Here is a 21,056-nt window from a genome sequence, read left to right as displayed (position 1 = left end):
TTCAAACGGAGGAGCTTGAAGAGCTCCCAAAACCAAATTCAAACTCCATGGAGGAGAAATTGACTTAATGACAGGTTTTATACGAACCAAAGCTTGTACAAAACAATGAATATCAGGAAGAATAGCAATCTTTCTGTGAAAAAGAACAGAAAGAGCAGAGATTTGTCCTTTCAAAGAACTCGCGGACAAACCCTTATCTAAACCATCCTGAAGAAACTGTAAAATTCTCGGTATTCTAAAAGAATGCCAAGAAAAATGATGAGAAAGACACCAAGAAATATAAGTCTTCCAGACTCTATAATATATCTCTCGAGATACAGATTTACGAGCCTGTAACATAGTATTAATCACGGAGTCAGAGAAACCTCTATGACCAAGAATCAAGCGTTCAATCTCCATACCTTTAAATTTAAGGATTTCAGATCCGGATGGAAAAAAGGACCTTGAGACAGAAGGTCTGGTCTTAACGGAAGAGTCCATGGTTGGCAAGATGTCATCCGGACAAGATCCGCATACCAAAACCTGTGAGGCCATGCCGGAGCTATTAGCAGAACAAACGAGCATTCCCTCAGAATCTTGGAGATTACTCTTGGAAGAAGAACTAGAGGCGGAAAGATATAGGCAGGATGATACTTCCAAGGAAGTGATAATGCATCCACTGCCTCCGCCTGAGGATCCCGGGATCTGGACAGATACCTGGGAAGTTTCTTGTTTAGATGAGAGGCCATCAGATCTATCTCTGGGAGCCCCCACATTTGAACAATCTGAAGAAATACCTCTGGGTGAAGAGACCATTCGCCCGGATGCAACGTTTGGCGACTGAGATAATCCGCTTCCCAATTGTCTACACCTGGGATATGAACCGCAGAGATTAGACAGGAGCTGGATTCCGCCCAAACCAAAATTTCGAGATACTTCTTTCATAGCCAGAGGACTGTGAGTCCCTCCTTGATGATTGATGTATGCCACAGTTGTGACATTGTCTGTCTGAAAACAAATGAACGATTCTCTCTTCAGAAGAGGCCAAAACTGAAGAGCTCTGAAAACTGCACGGAGTTCCAAGATATTGATCGGTAATCTCACCTCCTGAGATTCCCAAACTCCTTGTGCCGTCAGAGATCCCCACACAGCTCCCCAACCTGTGAGACTTGCATCTGTTGAAATTACAGTCCAGGTCGGAAGAACAAAAGAAGCCCCCTGAATTAAACGATGGTGATCTGTCCACCACGTCAGAGAGTGCCGAACAATCGGTTTTAAAGATATTAATTGATATATCTTCGTGTAATCCCTGCACCATTGGTTCAGCATACAGAGCTGAAGAGGTCGCATGTGAAAACGAGCAAAGGGGATCGCGTCCGATGCAGCAGTCATAAGACCTAGAATTTCCATGCATAAGGCTACCGAAGGGAATGATTGAGACTGAAGGTTTCGACAGGCTGTAATCAATTTTAGACGTCTCTTGTCTGTTAAAGACAAAGTCATGGACACTGAATCTATCTGGAAACCCAGAAAGGTTACCCTTGTTTGAGGAATCAAAGAACTTTTTGGTAAATTGATCCTCCAACCATGATCTTGAAGAAACAACACAAGTCGATTCGTATGAGACTCTGCTAAATGTAAAGACGGAGCAAGTACCAAGATATCGTCCAAATAAGGAAATACCACAATACCCTGTTCTCTGATTACAGACAGAAGGGCACCGAGAATCTTTGTGAAAATTCTTGGAGCTGTAGCAAGGCCAAACGGTAGAGCCACAAATTGGTAATGCTTGTCTAGAAAAGAGAATCTCAGGAACTGATAATGATCTGGATGAATCGGAATATGCAGATATGCATCCTGTAAATCTATTGTGGACATATAATTCCCTTGCTGAACAAAAGGCAATATAGTCCTTACAGTTACCATCTTGAACGTTGGTATCCTTACATAACGATTCAATAATTTTAGATCCAGAACTGGTCTGAAGGAATTCTCCTTCTTTGGTACAATGAAGAGATTTGAATAAAACCCCATCCCCTGTTCCGGAACTGGAACTGGCATAATTACTCCAGCCAACTCTAGATCTGAAACACAATTCAGAAATGCTTGAGCTTTCACTGGATTTACTGGGACATGGGAAAGAAAAAATCTCTTTGCAGGAGGTCTCATCTTGAAACCAATTCTGTACCCTTCCGAAACAATGTTCTGAATCCAAAGATTGTGAACAGAACTGATCCAAATTTCTTTGAAAAAACGTAACCTGCCCCCTACCAGCTGAACTGGAATGAGGGCCGTACCTTCATGTGAACTTAGAAGCAGGCTTTGCCTTTCTAGCAGGCTTGGATTTATTCCAGACTGGGGATGGTTTCCAAACTGAAACTGCTCCTGAGGACGAAGGATCAGGCTTTTGTTCTTTGTTGAAACGAAAGGAACGAAAACGATTGTTAGCCCTGTTTTTACCTTTAGACTTTTTATCCTGTGGTAAAAAAGTTCCTTTCCCACCAGTAACAGTTGAAATAATAGAATCCAACTGAGAACCAAATAATTTGTTTCCCTGGAAAGAAATGGAAAGTAGAGTTGATTTAGAAGCCATATCAGCATTCCAAGTCTTAAGCCATAAAGCTCTTCTGGCTAAGATAGCCAGAGACATAAATCTAACATCAACTCTAATAATATCAAAAATGGCATCACAGATGAAATTATTAGCATGCTGGAGAAGAATAATAATATCATGAGAATCACGATTTGTTACTTGTTGCGCTAGAGTTTCCAACCAAAAAGTTGAAGCTGCAGCAACATCAGCCAATGATATAGCAGGTCTAAGAAGATTACCTGAACATAGATAAGCTTTTCTTAGAAAAGATTCAATTTTTCTATCTAAAGGATCCTTAAACGAGGTACCATCTGATGTAGGAATGGTAGTACGTTTAGCAAGGGTAGAAATAGCCCCATCAACTTTAGGGATTTTGTCCCAAAATTCTAATCTGTCAGGCGGAACAGGATATAATTGCTTAAAACGTTTAGAAGGAGTAAATGAATTACCCAATCTATCCCATTCCTTAGCAATTACTGCAGAAATAGCATTAGGAACAGGAAAGACTTCTGGAATAACCGCAGGAGCTTTAAAAACCTTATCCAAACGAATAGAATTAGTATCAAGAGGACTAGAATCCTCTATTTCTAAAGCAATTAGTACTTCTTTAAGTAAAGAGCGAATAAATTCCATCTTAAATAAATATGAAGATTTATCAGCATCAATCTCTGAGACAGAATCCTCTGAACCAGAAGAGTCCAAAGAATCAGAATGATGGTGTTCATTTAAAAATTCATCTGTAGAGAGAGAAGATTTAAAAGACTTTTTACGTTTACTAGAAGGAGAAATAACAGACAAAGCCTTCTTTATGGATTCAGAAACAAAATCTCTTATGTTATCAGGAACATTCTGCACCTTAGATGTTGAGGGAACTGCAACAGGCAATGGTACATCACTAAAGGAAATATTATCTGCATTAACAAGTTTGTCATGACATTTAATACAAACAACAGCTGGAGGAATAGCTACCAAAAGTTTACAGCAGATACACTTAGCTTTGGTAGATCCAGCAGGCAGAGGTTTTCCTGTAGTATCTTCTGGCTCAGATGCAACGTGAGACATCTTGCAATATGTAAGAGAAAAAACAACATATAAAGCAAAATAGATCAAATTCCTTATAAGACAGTTTCAGGAATGGGAAAAAAATGCCAAACATCAAGCTTCTAGCAACCAGAAGCAAATGAAAAATGAGACTGAAATAATGTGGAGACAAAAGCGACGCCCATATTTTTTTGGCGCCAAATAAGACGCCCACATTATTTGGCGCCTAAATGCTTTTGGTGCCAAAAATGACGCTACATCCGGAACGCCGACATTTTTGGCGCAAAATAACGTCAAAAAAATGACGCAACTTCCGGCGACACGTATGACGCCGGAAACGGAAATGAATTTTTGCGCCAAAAAAGTCCGCGCCAAGAATGACGCAATAAAATGAAGCATTTTCAGCCCCCGCGAGCCTAACAGCCCACAGGGAAAAAAGTCAAATTTTTTGAGGTAAGAAAAATATGATAATTGAAGCATAATCCCAAATATGAAACTGACTGTCTGGAAATAAGGAAAGTTGAACATTCTGAGTCAAGGCAAATAAATGTTTGAATACATATATTTAGAACTTTATAAATAAAGTGCCCAACCATAGCTTAGAGTGTCACAGAAAATAAGACTTACTTACCCCAGGACACTCATCTACATGTTTGTAGAAAGCCAAACCAGTACTGAAACGAGAATCAGTAGAGGAAATGGTAAATATAAGAGTATATCGTCGATCTGAAAAGGGAGGTAAGAGATGAATCTCTACGACCGATAACAGAGAACCTTATGAAATAGACCCCGTAGAAGGAGATCACTGCATTCAATAGGCAATACTCTCCTCACATCCCTCTGACATTCACTGCACGCTGAGAGGAAAACCGGGCTCCAACTTGCTGCGGAGCGCATATCAACGTAGAATCTAGCACAAACTTACTTCACCACCTCCATCGGAGGCAAAGTTTGTAAAACTGATTTGTGGGTGTGGTGAGGGGTGTATTTATAGGCATTTTAAGGTTTGGGAAACTTTGCCCCTCCTGGTAGGAATGTATATCCCATACGTCACTAGCTCATGGACTCTTGTTAATTACATGAAAGAAAAAACGATTATCTGTGAAGAGGCATATATGTGAATAAGGTAGCTACTGGATATTGTAGGGGTTCTATTGGCGTGCCCCTGTTCTGACCTCTCTTTTTCCCACTTAAAGTTAAATATTGGGTTAAATACACATAGGAAGTCTGAGTGGTAAAATTAGATAACAGCAGTAAGACACCAAGCTGCTCAGAGTGTGGAAGAATTACATATTGACAAGGGGGAACATATATAAAGGAAGAAAAAAAAAAAAAAAAAAAAAAAGATTATCTTTACATTATGGGTGTAGAATTGTAAACTCATTGTTAACTATATACCCTAGGAAGAAATACAGGTTGAAATGTTTTAGCTACTAGGTTGGAACAAGTTATTAAGCTGCTTGGGTAATGGAGCCTAGAAGTTAATAGAGGGGAATATATAAGAGTTTGTTGACACATAGTACCAAGATAGGCAGATTTTGAACTGATATCTAAAACAAACAGAGGAGAGAGTTAGAATAGTGATCTGAGGGAAGAGAGTGCAATAGCTAGAAATTGAGACACCCTATTTTTTTTTTTTTCTCTCACAGAATCACCTTAAATCCAGGGTGGAATAAGTCCATGCGGATAAATATTTAAAACACTTAGGCCTAGATTTGGAGTTTTGCGGTAGATGGGCTGTTAACGCTACGCGGGCTTTTTTCTGGCCGCACCATAAAATTAACTCTGGTATCGAGAGTCCCAAAAAATGCTGCGTTAGGCTCCAAAAAAGGAGCGTAGAGCATTTTTACCGCAAATGCAACTCTCGATACCAGAGTTGCTTACGGACGCGGCCAGCCTCAAAAACGTGCTCGTGCACGATTCCCCCATAGTAAACAATGGGGCTGTTTGAGCTGAAAAAAAACCTAACACATGCAAAAAAAGCCCATTGTTTCCTATGGGGAAACACTTCCTACGTCTGCACCTAACACCCTAACATGTACCCTGAGTCTAAACACCCCCTAACCTTACACTTATTAACTCCTAATCTGCTGCCCCCGCTATCGCTGACCCCTGCATATTATTATTAACCCCTAATCTTCCGCTCCGTAAACCGCCGCAACTTACATTATCCCTATGTTCCCCTAATCTGCTGCCCCTAACACCGCCGACCCCTATATTATATTTATTAACCCCTAATCTGCCCCCCTCAACGTCGCCGACACCTGCCTACACTTATTAACCCCTAATCTGCCGAGCGGACCTGAGCGCTACTATAATAAAGTTATTAACCCCTAATCCGCCTCACTAACCCTATCAAATAGTATTAACCCCTAATCTGCCCTCCCTAACATCGCCGACACCTAACTTCAATTATTAACCCCTAATCTGATGACCGGAGCTCACCGCTATTCTAATAAATGTATTAACCCCTAAAGCTAAGTCTAACCCTAACACTAACACCCCCCTAAGTTAAAAATAATTTAAATCTAACGAAATTAATTAACTCTTATTAAATAAATTATTCCTATTTAAAGATAAATACTTACCTGTAAAAAAAATCCTAATATAGCTACAATATAAATTATAATTATATTATAGCTATTTTATGATTAATATTTATTTTACAGGCAACTTTGTAATTATTTTAACTAGGTACAATAGCTATTAAATAGTTAAGAACTATTTAATAGTTACCTAGTTAAAATAATAACAAAATTACCTGTAAAATAAGTCCTAACCTAAGTAATAATTAAACCTAACACTACCCTATCAATAAATTAATTAAATAAAATACCTACAATTACCTACAATAAAACCTAACACTACACTATCAATAAATAAATTAAATACAATTTCTACAAATAACTACAATTACATAAACTAACTAAAGTACAAAAAATAAAAAAATATTTACAAACATAAGAAAAATATTACAACAATTTTAAACTAATTACACCTACTCTAAGCCCCCTAATAAAATAACAAAGACCCCCAAAATAAAAAATGCCCTACCCTATTCTAAATTAATAAATTTAAAAGCTCTTTTACCTTACCAGCCCTGAACAGGGCCCTTTGCGGGGCATGCCCCAAGAAAATCAGCTCTTTTGCCTGTAAAAAAAAAAAACATACAATACCCCCCCCCCCAACATTACAACCCACCACCCACATACCCCTAATCTAACCCAAACCCCCCTTAAATAAACCTAACACTAAGCCCCTGAAGATCATCCTACCTTGTCTTCACCATACCAGGTTCACCGATCGGTCCAGAAGAGCTCCTCCGATGTCCTGATCCAAGCCCAAGCGGGGGGCTGAAGAGGTCCATGATCCAGCTGAAGTCTTCATCCAAGCGGGGCAGAAGAGTTCTTCCATCCGATTGAAGTCTTCATCCAAGCGGCATCCATCCGGAGCGAAGCGGCAGCATCCTGAAGACCTCCACCGCGGAACATCCATCCTGGCCGACGACTGAACGACGAATGACGGTTCCTTTAAATGACGTCATCCAAGATGGCGTCCCTCGAATTCCGATTGGCTGATAGGATTCTATCAGCCAATCGGAATTAAGGTAGGAATATTCTGATTGGCTGATGGAATCAGCCAATCAGAATCAAGTTCAATCCGATTGGCTGATCCGATCAGCCAATCAGATTGAGCTCGCATTCTATTGGCTGATCGGATCAGCCAATCGGATTGAACTTGATTCTGATTGGCTGATTCCATCAGCCAATCAGAATATTCCTACCTTAATTCCGATTGGCTGATAGAATCCTATCAGCCAATCGGAATTCGAGGGACGCCATCTTGGATGACGTCCCTTAAAGGAACAGTCATTCGTCGGGAGACGCCGGAAGAAGAGGATGGATCCACGTCGGCTGCTTCAACATGGACCCGCTCCGCACCGGATGGAAGAAGATCGAAGATGCCGCTTGGATGAAGATGTTTGCCGGTCCGGATGTCCTCTTCTTGCCGGATAGGAGGAAGACTTTGGACCCTCTTCTGGACCTCTTCAGTGGATGTCTAGCCCCCGCTTGGGCTGGATGAAGATATCGGAGCCAGGACCGATCGGTGATACCCGGTGAGGTGAAGACAAGGTAGGAAGATCTTCAGGGGCTTAGTGTTAGGTTTATTTAAGGGGGGTTTGGGTTAGATTAGGGGTATGTGGGTGGTGGGTTGTAATGTTGGGGGGGGGGGGGTATTGTATGTTTTTTTTTACAGGCAAAAGAGCTGAATTTCTTGGGGCATGCCCCGCAAAGGGCCCTGTTCAGGGCTGGTAAGGTAAAAGAGCTTTTAAATTTATTAATTTAGAATAGGGTAGGGCATTTTTTTATTTTGGGGGGCTTTGTTATTTTATTAGGGGGCTTAGAGTAGGTGTAATTAGTTTAAAATTGTTGTAATATTTGTCTTATGTTTGTAAATATTTTTTTATTTTTTGTAACTTAGTTCTTTTTTATTTTTTGTACTTTAGTTAGTTTATGTAATTGTAGTTATTTGTAGAAATTGTATTTAATTTATTGATAGTGTAGTGTTAGGTTTTATTGTAGGTAATTGTAGGTATTTTATTTAATTAATTTATTGATAGGGTAGTGTTAGGTTTAATTATAACTTAGGTTAGGACTTATTTTACAGGTAATTTTGTTATTATTTTAACTAGGTAACTATTAAATAGTTCTTAACTATTTAATAGCTATTGTACCTGGTTAAAATAATTACAAAGTTGCCTGTAAAATAAATATAAATCCTAAAATAGCTATAATATAATTATAATTTATATTGTAGCTATATTAGGATTTATTTTACAGGTAAGTATTTAGCTTTAAATAGGAATCATTTATTTAATAAGAGTTAATTAATTTCGTTAGATTTAAATTATATTTAAGTTAGGGGGGTGTTAGTGTTAGGGTTAGACTTAGCTTTAGGGGTTAATCCATTTATTATAGTAGCGGTGAGCTCCGGTCGTCAGATTAGGGGTTAATAATTGAAGTTAGGTGTCGGCGATGTTAGGGAGGGCAGATTAGGGGTTAATACTATTTATGATAGGGTTAGTGAGGCGGATTAGGGGTTAATAACTTTATTATAGTAGTGCTCAGGTCCGCTCGGCAGATTAGGGGTTAATAAGTGTAGGCAGGTGTCGGAGACGTTGAGGGGGGCAGATTAGGGGTTAATAAATATAATATAGGGGTCGGCGGTGTTAGGGGCAGCAGATTAGGGGTACATAAGGATAACGTAGGTGGCGGCGCTTTGCGGTCGGCAGATTAGGGGTTAATTATTGTAAGTAGCTGGCGGCGACGTTGTGGGGGGCAGGTTAGGGGTTAATAAATATAATACAGGGGTCGGCGGGGTTAGGGGCAGCAGATTAGGGGTACATAAGTATAACGTAGGTGGCGGTCGGCAGATTAGGGGTTAAAAAAATTTAATCGAGTGGCGGCGATGTGGGGGGACCTCGGTTTAGGGGTACATAGGTAGTTTATGGGTGTTAGTGTACTTTAGGGTACAGTAGTTAAGAGCTTTATGAACCGGCGTTAGCCCAGAAAGCTCTTAACTCCTGCTTTTTTCCTGCGGCTGGAGTTTTGTCGTTAGAGCTCTAACGCTCACTTCAGAAACAACTCTAAATACCGGCGTTAGAAAGATCCCATTGAAAAGATAGGATACGCAATTGACGTAAGGGGATCTGCGGTATGGAAAAGTCGCGGCTGAAAAGTGAGCGTTAGACCCTTTAATCACTGACTCCAAATACCGGCGGTAGCCTAAAACCAGCGTTAGGAGCCTCTAACGCTGGTTTTCACGGCTAACGCCAAACTCCAAATCTAGGCCTTAGGCACCTCACGAAATATATACAGATATATGCACATGTTTTGATGATAGGTAGATACATGGATAAATATATATCCAAAAATAAGTTTAAAATCACCCACTATGTCATCCAGAAATAAAAATCAAGACAAGAAAAGTAATAAATCCACTTTAGAGGCCCTTGAGGGTTTAGAAGAAAACACGAGTAATGAAGATCTAGTTAGGCAACTAAATGCACTCTTCTCCCCAAAATTTGACTCAATAGAACATAGTATAAATGAACTCTCTAATGAAGTTAAACACTTTGCAACTAGGATCACCCATGTAGAACAGAGGTTATCAGACATAGAGGACAGGGAGTTACAAAGAGATCAGATGACACATGTCGGCACAACTTGAAGCAATTAAAGCGAAATTGGAAGATCTTGAAAACCGTACTAGGCGGAACAATATTAGGTTAATTGGCTTAACAGAAAGTATAACATAAAGAGCACTTAAGGAGTTTGCAGAGGGCGAACGGTTACATATACTGAAAATTGACAAGATTGAACCTACAATTATGGTAGAAAGAATAGGTCCAGCCAAAAAGACAGCAAATGGAGACTATATTAGTAGAGCAGTTATCATGAAAATGTTAAAGTTTCAGGATAAAATTAAAATATTTAATGCGTATAGGAAATTAAATAATGAACTAATATATAAAGGGAAAAAGCTATTATTCAATGACTATTCGATTGAAACCTCCAATAAAAGACGGGTTATGGCTCCCTACTGCACGAAACTTATACAAATGGGATGGAAAGCTAGGCTACTATACCCAGCAAAGATAAATATACAAACGAAAGAGGGCCCCTATTAGTATTACTCTTAATACACTTCCGGTCTTTTTTTTTTTCCCAAAATATTTGTTAAACAATCCTAAATTCACAAGTTTCTTGAGAGAAAAATAGATAAAATACGATAGATTTAACAATAACTATTGGAATAAAACCAATATTTATTGGAACACGGCTAAAGCAGTGCTTAGGGGAGAGATCACCTCCTTTGTAATCAAGACAAAGAAGAAATTAAATTATAAGAAACAACAAGTAACTAAAGCCTTAACTAATGCATACACAAAATTATTGGGTAATAGATCAAAGATTAACTGGGGAAAATATGTTCTGGAAAAACAGAAGAGAGACAATTTCCTTACTCAAAATGAAATTAATGAATATATGAAAAGATGCTCTAAATTTTACAGATTTGGTAACAAATCTGGGAGATTTCTAGCCCAAATAGCTAGTAATCAAAAGAAAAGCACGTTTATTCCTAGGTTGAAAGTAGGAGACAGGGAGATAACTAAATTTAAAGAGACCCAAGAAACATTTTATGAATATTTCTCAAAGTTATATTCATCATTTCCTATAGATGAAAATATAAAGGAACAGTTTTGGAAAACAGTAACGGTTCCAAAAATGAATACAACTCAGCTAGATAAACTCAATGAAATGATTTCTGAAGAAGTAGCACAAACAATTAGAAGTTTAGCTAACAATAAGGCTGCTGGTCCTGATGGACTCCCCCCAGAATTCTATAAAATATTGGTAGGAGAAATTACTTAATAACACTATTACTTAATACATTTTGGACAGGGCAACTTACACCTCTTACAGATTTTAACGAATCTACAATAATTATTATACCAAAACCAGGGAAAGATCTGCAACTATTAGAATCTTATAGACCAATTTTTTTGTTAAATACCGATTACAAAATAAATACGTAAGTATTATAGCCAAAAGATTACAATTAATACTAGGGGGGATAATTCATCAGGACCAAACAGGCTTTATGAAAGGACGCTCATCCAATATTAATTTAAGGAAATTATATATAACATTAGCAGATGTATGGTATAATAAGAAATATAATAGGGAAATAAGCGAAGAAGATCTTTCTATAATAGCGCTGGATGTGCATAAAGCTTTTGACTCTATAGTATGGGACCATATATTTACAACATTAGTTAAATTTGGATTCTCTGGAAACTGTTATAACATGATTGAATTACTATATAAAAAATCTCAAGCTGCTTTAATTATAAATAAAGACAAAACAAAAATGTTCCCACTTTTGAGAGGGACTCGACAAGGATGTCCCTCGTCCCCCCTAATTTTTAACCTAGCTCTTGAACCATTACTCAGTACACTTAGATCTAAGATCCCAGGAATAAGTATACAAGATAAAGAAGTTAAACTAGCAGTCTATGCAGACCATTTATTAATTTTTACTAGACAATCGTCAAGATATTTCAAATTAATCTGTCAAATAGTGAAAAAGTTTGGAGCATTTTCTGGTTATAAAATTAATAAAAATAAATCAGAAGTATTATGGATCCATAAAAAAAAAAAAAAAAAGGGACTCGGACACTAAAACTTTTAAGGAAATAAAACATTACTTAGTTTATTTGGGCTTAAAATTCTCAGCAGATCCAGAAGAAATATATACATTAAATATAAAAGAAGCAGTTAAATTCTCTGAAACCTTTAAACATTGGGAAACTCTCCCTCTATGGCAAGATAAACTTATTAAAAATGGTAGCACTACCACGTTTATTATATATTTTTCAAAACATTCCCTTGGTTTTCAAAAGCTTAGAAAGCAAGAAAATTAATACATATATTAAAATATATCTGTGTATACATTTGAATTGAAAGCATTCAGTAAAATCCTCAGGTGCAAGATTTGTGATAAAAACATAAATTATGCTTACTTGATCATTTAATTTCCCTCTGTATGAGGAGAGCCCACTGCATCATTCCTTACTGTTGGGAAAACTATACCCAAGCTTTAGAGGACACTGAATGATAACGGGAGGGGTAAAGAAAAAGGCGGACCCTAATATGAGGGCACCACAGCCTGTAGAACCTTTCTCCCAAAAGCTGCTTCAGCCGAAGTAAAAACGTCAAATTTGTAGAACTTTGAAAAAGTATGTAAGGAGGACCAGGTAGCCACCTTACAAACCTGATTCACAGATGCCTCGTCCTTAAAGGCCCAAGAGGAAGCCACTGCTCTAGTGGAATGAGCCGTAATCCTCTGAGGAGGTCTAAGACCCACTGACTCGTGAGCTAAGTAAATAACACTCAACCAAAAAGATAAGGCAGTCGAAGAGGCCTTACGCTTCCCAGAGTAGATCACAAACAAGGAAGAAGTTTGTCTAAATTCCTTAGTAGCTTGAAGATAAAACTTCAAAGCTCGAACCACATCCAGATTATGAAGTAAACGTTCCTTCGAAGGAGGAGGATTAGGACATAAGGAAGGAACCACAATCTCCTGATTGATGTTTCGATCGGACACCACCTTAGGTAGAAAACCAAAGCGGGTACGAAGAACAGCATTATCAGTGTGGAGCACCAGATAAGGAGGCTCACATTGCAAGGCAGCCATTACAGAAACTCTGCATGCCAACGCAATAGCCAATAGGAAAAGAACCTTTCAGGACAACAATTTAATGTCAACTGAATGCATAGGCTCACACGGAGACCGTTGTAAGAACTTAACAAGATTCAAACTCCAAGGAGGAGCGTTAGATCTAAACACAGGTCTGATCCTAATCAAAACACTTAATTGCATGTCAGGAAGCTCTGCAAGCCTCTTGTGCAGTAAAACAGAAAGGTCCGAAATCTGTCCTCTCAGGGAACTGGCAGAAAGGCCCTTCTCTAGACCCTCCTGGAGAAAAGAAAGAATCCTGGCAGTCCTGACCTTATGCAAGGCGAAACCTTGCTCTTCACACCAGAACAAGTAAACTCTCCACACCATATGGCATATGCAACGAGTAACAGGCTTTCGAGCCTGAATGAGAGTGTCAATAACCCTCTCAGAGAAACCTCTCTTGGCTGAGACTAAGCGTTTAATCTCCACGCAGTCAGCCTCAGAGAATCTAGATTTCGATAAACAAAGGGACCCTGTTTCAGCAGATCCCTGCGATATGATAACCTCCATGGAGGAGATGAGGACATCCCCACTAGGTCCGCGAACCACATCCTTCGCTGCCAGGATGGAGTAATCAGTATCACCAATGCTTGCTCCTGATTGATGCGGGCCACTACACAAGGGAGAAGTGGTAACGGCAAAAAAAAATATAAGTTAGATTGAACCTCCAAGGCACTGCTAATGCATCCATTAGCTCCGCCTGAGGATCCCTGGACTGCGACCTATATCTGGGTAGCTTGGAATTGAGCCGGAATGCCATGAGATCTAACCTACGGAGTCCCCCATCTGTTGAAAATATCTGCAAACACCTCAAGGTGGAGAGACTATTCCCCAGGATGAAAGGATTGTCTGCTGAGGAAACCTGCTTCCCAGTTGTCCACACCCGGAATGTGGATCACTGACAGCAAGCAGTTGCGGGCCTCCATCCATTCCAGAATCCAAGATACTTCCCTCATTGCTAGGGACCTCCTGGTCCCCCCCCCCGATGGTTGATGTAAGCCACCGAGGATATGTTGTCCGAGTGGAATCTGATAAACTGGGACAAACCAAGAAGTGGCGAAGCCTTCAGAGCATTGAAGATCGCTCAAAGTTCCAAAATGTTGATCGGGAGGAGGGATTCCTCTCGACACCACAGACCCTGTGCCTTCCTGGCACCCCAAACAGCTCCCTATCCTGATAGACTTGTGTCCGAAGTCACAATCTCCCAGGATGGTCTCAAGAAGGATGTCCCTTGGGACAGGTGATCTGGACAGAGCCACCAGGAGAGCGATTCTCTCGAACGGCTGTCAAGAAAAATTTGTTGAGACAGATCCGAATGTTCCACTGTCCCACTGTCCAAGCATGCACAGATGCAGTGGTCTGAGATGGAACCTGGCAAATCACCACCATACACCGAGCCACAAAGGGCCTCAAGGAGGTCTGGAGGGCAAGACAAGCGGAAGTTAGCTTGTAAAGTCTCTGGTCTGTAAGAAAAATCCTCATGGATATAGAATCTATTACAGTACCCAGGAATTCTACCCTGGTACTGGGAGTAAAAGAACTCTTTTTTTAAGTTTATCTTTGATCCATGAGATCGAAGAACTAGAAGATCTTTTAAATGGACCTCTGTCAGACGACAGGAGGGTGCTTGAACCATTATGTCGTCCAAGTATGGTGCCACTGCTATACCTCTGGTTCTGGTCACTGCCAGCAAAGCCCCCAGAACCTTCGTAAAAACTCTTGGAGCAGTAGCTAGACCAAACGGCAGTGCAATAAACTGGAAGTGTTGGTCCAGAAATGCAAACCTTAGGAACTTGAAGTGTTCTTTGTGTATAGGAACGTGAAGGTAAGAATCCTTCAGATCTATTGTGGTCATGAAGTGACCTTCCTGAACTAAGGGAAGGATGGACCTTATTGTCTCCATCTTGAACGAGGGGACAGATAGAAATTTGTTTAAACACTTTAGGTCCAGAATCGGGCGGAAGGTTCCTTCCTTTTTCGGGACCACAAACAGGTTTGAATAGTATCCCAGACCGGTACAATGACTCCCAGGGGGAAGAGATCCCTCACTCACCCCAGAAAGGCTTCTCTTTTTTTCTGGCCTGGTAGACAGGTTTGACAAGAGGAATCTGCCCCTGGGTGGATGAGACTTGAAACCTATCCTGTATCCCTGAGCGATGATCTCCAAGACCCACAGGTCTTGCACGTCCCCAAACCAAGCATCCACAAAAAGCAATAGTCTGCCCCCTACCAGATCCATAGCCGGTTCAGGGGCCGCCCCTTCATGCCGACTTTGTCTTGGAAGGCTTCTTGTTTTGCTTGGACTTATTCCAGGATGGTTTCCAAGTTACCTTGGATTGTTCGGGCTTTGCGGAAGGCTGCTGACGTTGGGATTTATCCAAACAAAAGGAACGAAAAATAGGACCTTGTCCTTTAGGTTTGTTGTTCTTATTCTACGGTAAAAAGGCACCCTTGCCTCCCCGTAACCGTGGTGATAATGGAGTCCAGGCCTGGACCAAACAGGATTTTTCCCTTAAATGGGAGGGAAAAAAGTCTTGACTTAAAAGTCATGTCTGCAAACCAGGACTTCAGCCATAGTGCCCTACGGGCTTGCACAAAAAAACCTGAAGCCTTAGCATTCAAGCGAATAATCTGCATATTAGCATCACAAATAAAAGAATTGGCTACTCTTAAGGCCTTAATTTTTTCCTGAATCACGTCGAGGGGACCCTCCACCTCGATCAACTCAGATAAGGAGTTGCACCCATAGGTAGCCGCTCCCGCAACCGCCTGAAACAAATATCCCATATGTTAAAACATCTTTCTTAAAGTTTCTATCTTCTTATCCATGGGCTCCTTAAACGACGAACTATACTCAAGCGGGATAGTAGTACGCTTAGCAAGCATGGAGATAGCACCATCCACCTTGGGGATGGAACCCCATAACTCCAATTGAGCATCCGGAACCGGGAATAATTTCTTAAAGGAAGAAGGGGAAAAAGAAGAACCAAGTCTTTCCCATTCATTCTTAATAATGTTCGCTATCTTTACAGGAACCAGGAAGGTCTGTGGTACAACCCTGTCCTTGTAGACTTTATCTAATTTAGGAATTAAAGGTTCTTCAGGCAATTTAGGCTCTGGGACCTCTAAAGTAGCCAAAACTTCCTTGAGCAGAAGGCGTAAATGTTCAATCCTAAATCTGAAGTCTGGTTCCTCCGCAGCTGAAGACTTAGAGGCAGCCAATTCCGACCCAGAAAGAGCATCTTCTGAAGTATCAGAGGCGTCTTAATGAGCAGATAATCTAGTATCAGATAAATCCAACAAGCTAGTAGATGACCCCTGGGAAGGATAGCAATATTTGACCTCCGCTTGCGCTTAGCAGGGCGAGATAAAGCACTAATAGCCACAGACACTGCTCAGCAAAATCTGGTGGTAAAAGGGCCCCTCCAGATGGAGGATTAGGAGTGCTACAGGAAGCTGCATGTGTATTGGGAGATGACTGTAGGGTGCGCACCTCAAGGGACTGAGACTCCCTTGGTGGACGGTTCAGTGGTACTAAACATATTAACCTTCTATGACATGATTACATTATCAAGGCTTGTGGAACATAATTGAGCAGGCGGGTATACCGTGGCCTCCTCACAATAGACAGGTATTAGACTTCGGTAAAGAGGAAGTACCCTCTAACGCGTCAGAATCCTCCATAGCTTACGCTTATAAAGTAAAGATAAAATGGCACCTTTATACCCCCAATGGCTGGGTCACTCACCACCTCCTATGACCCAGGCCCAACAGAGAAAAAATGCTGCGTCTCCTGTAAACCGCACGGTCAGGAAAGAGGAAATCAGTGTAGCCACACCCGGTCACGTGGCACGCAATGCAGGGCGTCCCCTGCTATAGGAAAAAGTGCGCCAAGCCTTTCAGGCTGCGCAGCTTACCAAAACGAAAGTAAAACCTGTACGTTCCAACATCTGCCTGAGCCTCATCTCACATATGTCACAGCATAATCATAAAAAATAAAATTAAGTGATTAAATCCCCCTGTTCAATAATCCCCCTCGGGAGATATTAACTCTCGATTCCACACAGATAAAAGGAGCCCCACTGTGACCCTGTCTTCTTGCGTTATCATATGTGTATAAAAAATTTAAACGATCTTACCGGAATCTATGCCATGGAACAGGAACACAGTCTCTCAAGTTTGACAGTCTTGAAGCATTGCATCTGACATGGACTTCAGTGATGAAAAGCAGACAGTAAAACTCGTCAACACTGATTGCTTAGGAGCTGTTAATACGAGTCTGGATGGGTTCGCAGAAAGACTCTCCCTGCATCTCCAGACTAACTTTCATCAATGCTCTCACTGAGAGGCTGACACGACTACTTAAAACTCCAGTCCCATTTCAAAGGGCAGATACCCTTCATAAAGAACTACTCCAAATCTTCTGACACTGCTCTGCCAACCTCCTGTGACGAAAGGCAAAGAATGACTGGGATATGAGGGAAGTGGCGGGAGTATTTAAGCCTTTGGCTGGGGTGTCTTTGCCTCCTCCTGGTGGCCAGGTTCAGTATTTCCCCAACAGTAAGGAAATATACAGTGGACACTCCTCATATTAAGAGGGAAATAATCACTATACATTAGCCCAATATATACTTTACACAACTTTAAACTTTGCCAGCAATGATAATAGCAAATGGGCTTAGGATCAGGGCTAAGACCAAACAAAATATGAGCACAGTAAAAATAGTAAAAGGTATGCATAATAGAAGATGCTTACAAAACATAGCATAAAAAGGCATATCTTAAAGGAACAGGAAACCCCAAAAATATTCTTTCCTGATTTGGATAGAACAAACAATTTTGAACAACTTGTCAATTTACTTCTATTAACAAAATTGCTTTCATTATCTTGTTATTTGCTGAAGGAACAGTATTGCACTACAGGCAACTAGCTGAACACATCTAGTTAGCCAATCACAAGAGACAAATGTGTGCAGGCACCAATCTATAAGTGTAATGCTAAACTAAAGAGTAAGTATCAAATTTATAATAGACTTAAAGGTCTATGAAGACACATTCCCCATTAAAGGGACATTGTACACTAGATTTTTCTTTGAATATGCGTTTTGCAGATGATCCATTTATATAGCCTATCTGGTAGTATGTATAGTTTTGCTTATTTTTTTTTTTATTATTTTTTTTTTAAATAACTGTGGGGCTTGGTTAGGGGGTCTGAAAATCAGCACAATGTGCGTTTACAGGCTCCTGTTTATGTTATCTGTCTTTTCATATGCTGGGAAGATGGGGAGGGGGGGAGTGTATACTATTTGTTTCCAAGACCCCTTTCAGTGGGTGTCCAAGCCTAAACTCATCAACAGTGCTTAACTGGGAGCTTCTAAGGCAGTTTTTAATTGGTGTATATGGTCTCTTTAACACTGAAGTTGGACAGGCAGAATCTTTGTGGGTACAAGGAAAACTCATAGCAGTGAATATCTGGACCGCCCTGTGAAGGCCCACGCCAAGGCATAGGGTAAAACACGTGTGCTAGGATCACCCTTTAAACTATACCACAATGATGCCAAGGAAAGATAGCAGCTCCCACAGGAAACAGAATTTATGCTTACCTGATAAATTACTTTCTCCAACGGTGTGTCCGGTCCACGGCGTCATCCTTACTTGTGGGATATTCTCTTCCCCAACAGGAAATGGCAAAGAGCCCAGCAAAGCTGGTCACATGATCCCTCCTAGGCTCCGCCTACCCCAGTCATTCGACCGACGTACAGGAGGAAATATGCATAGGAGAAACCATATGATACCGTGGTGACTGTAGTTAGAGAAAATAATTCATCAGACCTGATTAAAAAAACCAGGGCGGGCCGTGGACCGGACACACCGTTGGAGAAAGTAATTTATCAGGTAAGCATAAATTCTGTTTTCTCCAACATAGGTGTGTCCGGTCCACAGCGTCATCCTTACTTGTGGGAACCAATACCAAAGCTTTAGGACACGGATGAAGGGAGGGAGCAAATCAGGTCACCTAAATGGAAGGCACCACGGCTTGCAAAACCTTTCTCCCAAAAATAGCCTCTGAAGAAGCAAAAGTATCAAATTTGTAAAATTTGGCAAAAGTGTGCAGTGAAGACCAAGTCGCTGCCTTACATATCTGGTCAACAGAAGCCTCGTTCTTGAAGGCCCATGTGGAAGCCACAGCCCTAGTGGAATGAGCTGTGATTCTTTCAGGAGGCTGCCGTCCGGCAGTCTCATAAGCCAATCGGATAATGCTTTTAAGCCAAAAAGAAAGAGGTAGAAGTTGCTTTTTGACCTCTCCTTTTACCAGAATAAACAACAAACAAAGAAGATGTTTGCCTGAAATCTTTAGTGGCCTCTAAATAGAATTTTAGAGCACGGACTACGTCCAAATTGTGTAACAAACGTTCCTTCTTTGAAACTGGATTCGGACACAAAGAAGGTACAACTATCTCCTGGTTAATATTTTTGTTGGAAACCACTTTCGGAAGAAAACCAGGCTTAGTACGCAAAACCACCTTATCTGCATGGAACACCAGATAGGGCGGAGAACACTGCAGAGCAGATAACTCAGAAACTCTTCTAGCAGAAGAAATAGCAACCAAAAACAAAACTTTCCAAGATAATAACTTAATATCTACGGAATGTAAGGGTTCAAACGGAACCCCTTGAAGAACTGAAAGAACTAGATTAAGACTCCAGGGAGGAGTCAAAGGTCTGTAAACAGGCTTGATTCTAACCAGAGCCTGAACAAACGCTTGAACGTCTGGCACAGCTGCCAGCCTTTTGTGAAGCAAAACAGATAAAGCAGAGATCTGTCCCTTCAGAGAACTTGCAGATAATCCTTTCTCCAAACCTTCTTGTAGAAAGGATAGAATCTTAGGAATTTTTTATCTTGTTCCATGGGAATCCTTTAGATTCACACCAACAGATATACTTTTTCCATATCTTATGGTAAATTTTTCTAGTTACAGGCTTTCTAGCCTGAATCAGAGTATCTATTACAGAATCTGAAAACCCACGCTTTGATAAAATCAAGCGTTCAATCTCCAAGCAGTCAGTTGGAGGGAAACCAGATTCGGATGTACGAATGGACCTTGAACAAGAAGGTCCTGTCTCAAAGGTAGCTTCCATGGTGGAGCCGATGACATATTCACCAGGTCTGCATACCAAGTCCTGCGTGGCCACGCAGGAGCTATCAAGATCACCGAAGCCCTCTCCTGATTGATCCTGGCTACCAGCCTGGGAATGAGAGGAAACGGTGGGAATACATAAGCTAGGTTGAAGGTCCAAGGTGCTACTAGTGCATCTACTAGAGTCGCCTTGGGATCCCTGGATCTGGACCCATTGAATTATCTTGGTCACTTCCTCCATCGCCAGGGAACTCATTGTTCCCCCCTGATGGTTGATATATGCAACTGTCGTCATGTTGTCTGATTGAAACCTTATGAATTTGGCCTTTGCTAGATGAGGCCAAGCTTTGAGAGCATTGAATATCGCTCTCAGTTCCAGAATGTTTATCGGGAGAAGATTCTTCCCGAGACCATAGACCCTGAGCTTTCAGGGGTTCCCAGACCGCGCCCCAGCCCACTAGACTGGCGTCGGTCGTGACAATGACCCACTCTGGTCTGCGGAAGCTCATTCCCTGTGACAGGTTGTCCAGGATCAGCCACCAACGGAGTGAATCTCTGGTCTTTTGATCTACTTGAATCATCGGAGACAAGTCTGTATAATCCCCATTCCACTGTCTGAGCATGCACAGTTGTAATGGTCTTAGATGAATTCGTGCAAAAGGAACTATGTCCATTGCTGCAACCATCAATCCTATTACTTCCATGCACTGCGCTATGGAAGGACGAAGAACAGAATGAAGTACTTGACAAGAGCTTAGAAGTTTTGATTTTCTGACCTCTGTCAGAAAAATCCTCATTTCTAAGGAGTCTATTATTGTTCCCAAGAAGGGAACTCTTGTTGACGGGGACAGAGAACTTTTTTCTATGTTCACTTTCCATCCGTGAGATCTGAGAAAGGCTAGGACGATGTCCGTATGAGCCTTTGCTTTTGACAGAGACGACGCTTGAATCAGGATGTCGTCCAAGTACAGTACTACTGCAATGCCCCTTGGTCTTAG

General features: G+C 40.9%; 1 protein-coding gene across 1 annotated transcript in view; it reads right to left on the bottom strand.

The window, feature by feature from the left end:
* CIP2A (cellular inhibitor of PP2A) overlaps positions 1 to 21,056 on the bottom strand; it is a 335,048-nt gene that overhangs the window by 273,451 nt on the left and 40,541 nt on the right. The gene's annotated exons all lie outside the window — the stretch shown is intronic.

The sequence above is a fragment of the Bombina bombina genome, chromosome 3 (genome assembly GCF_027579735.1).
Source record: "Bombina bombina isolate aBomBom1 chromosome 3, aBomBom1.pri, whole genome shotgun sequence".
NCBI lineage: Eukaryota > Metazoa > Chordata > Amphibia > Anura > Bombinatoridae > Bombina > Bombina bombina.
This window is presented reverse-complemented; position numbering and strand designations above follow the sequence as displayed.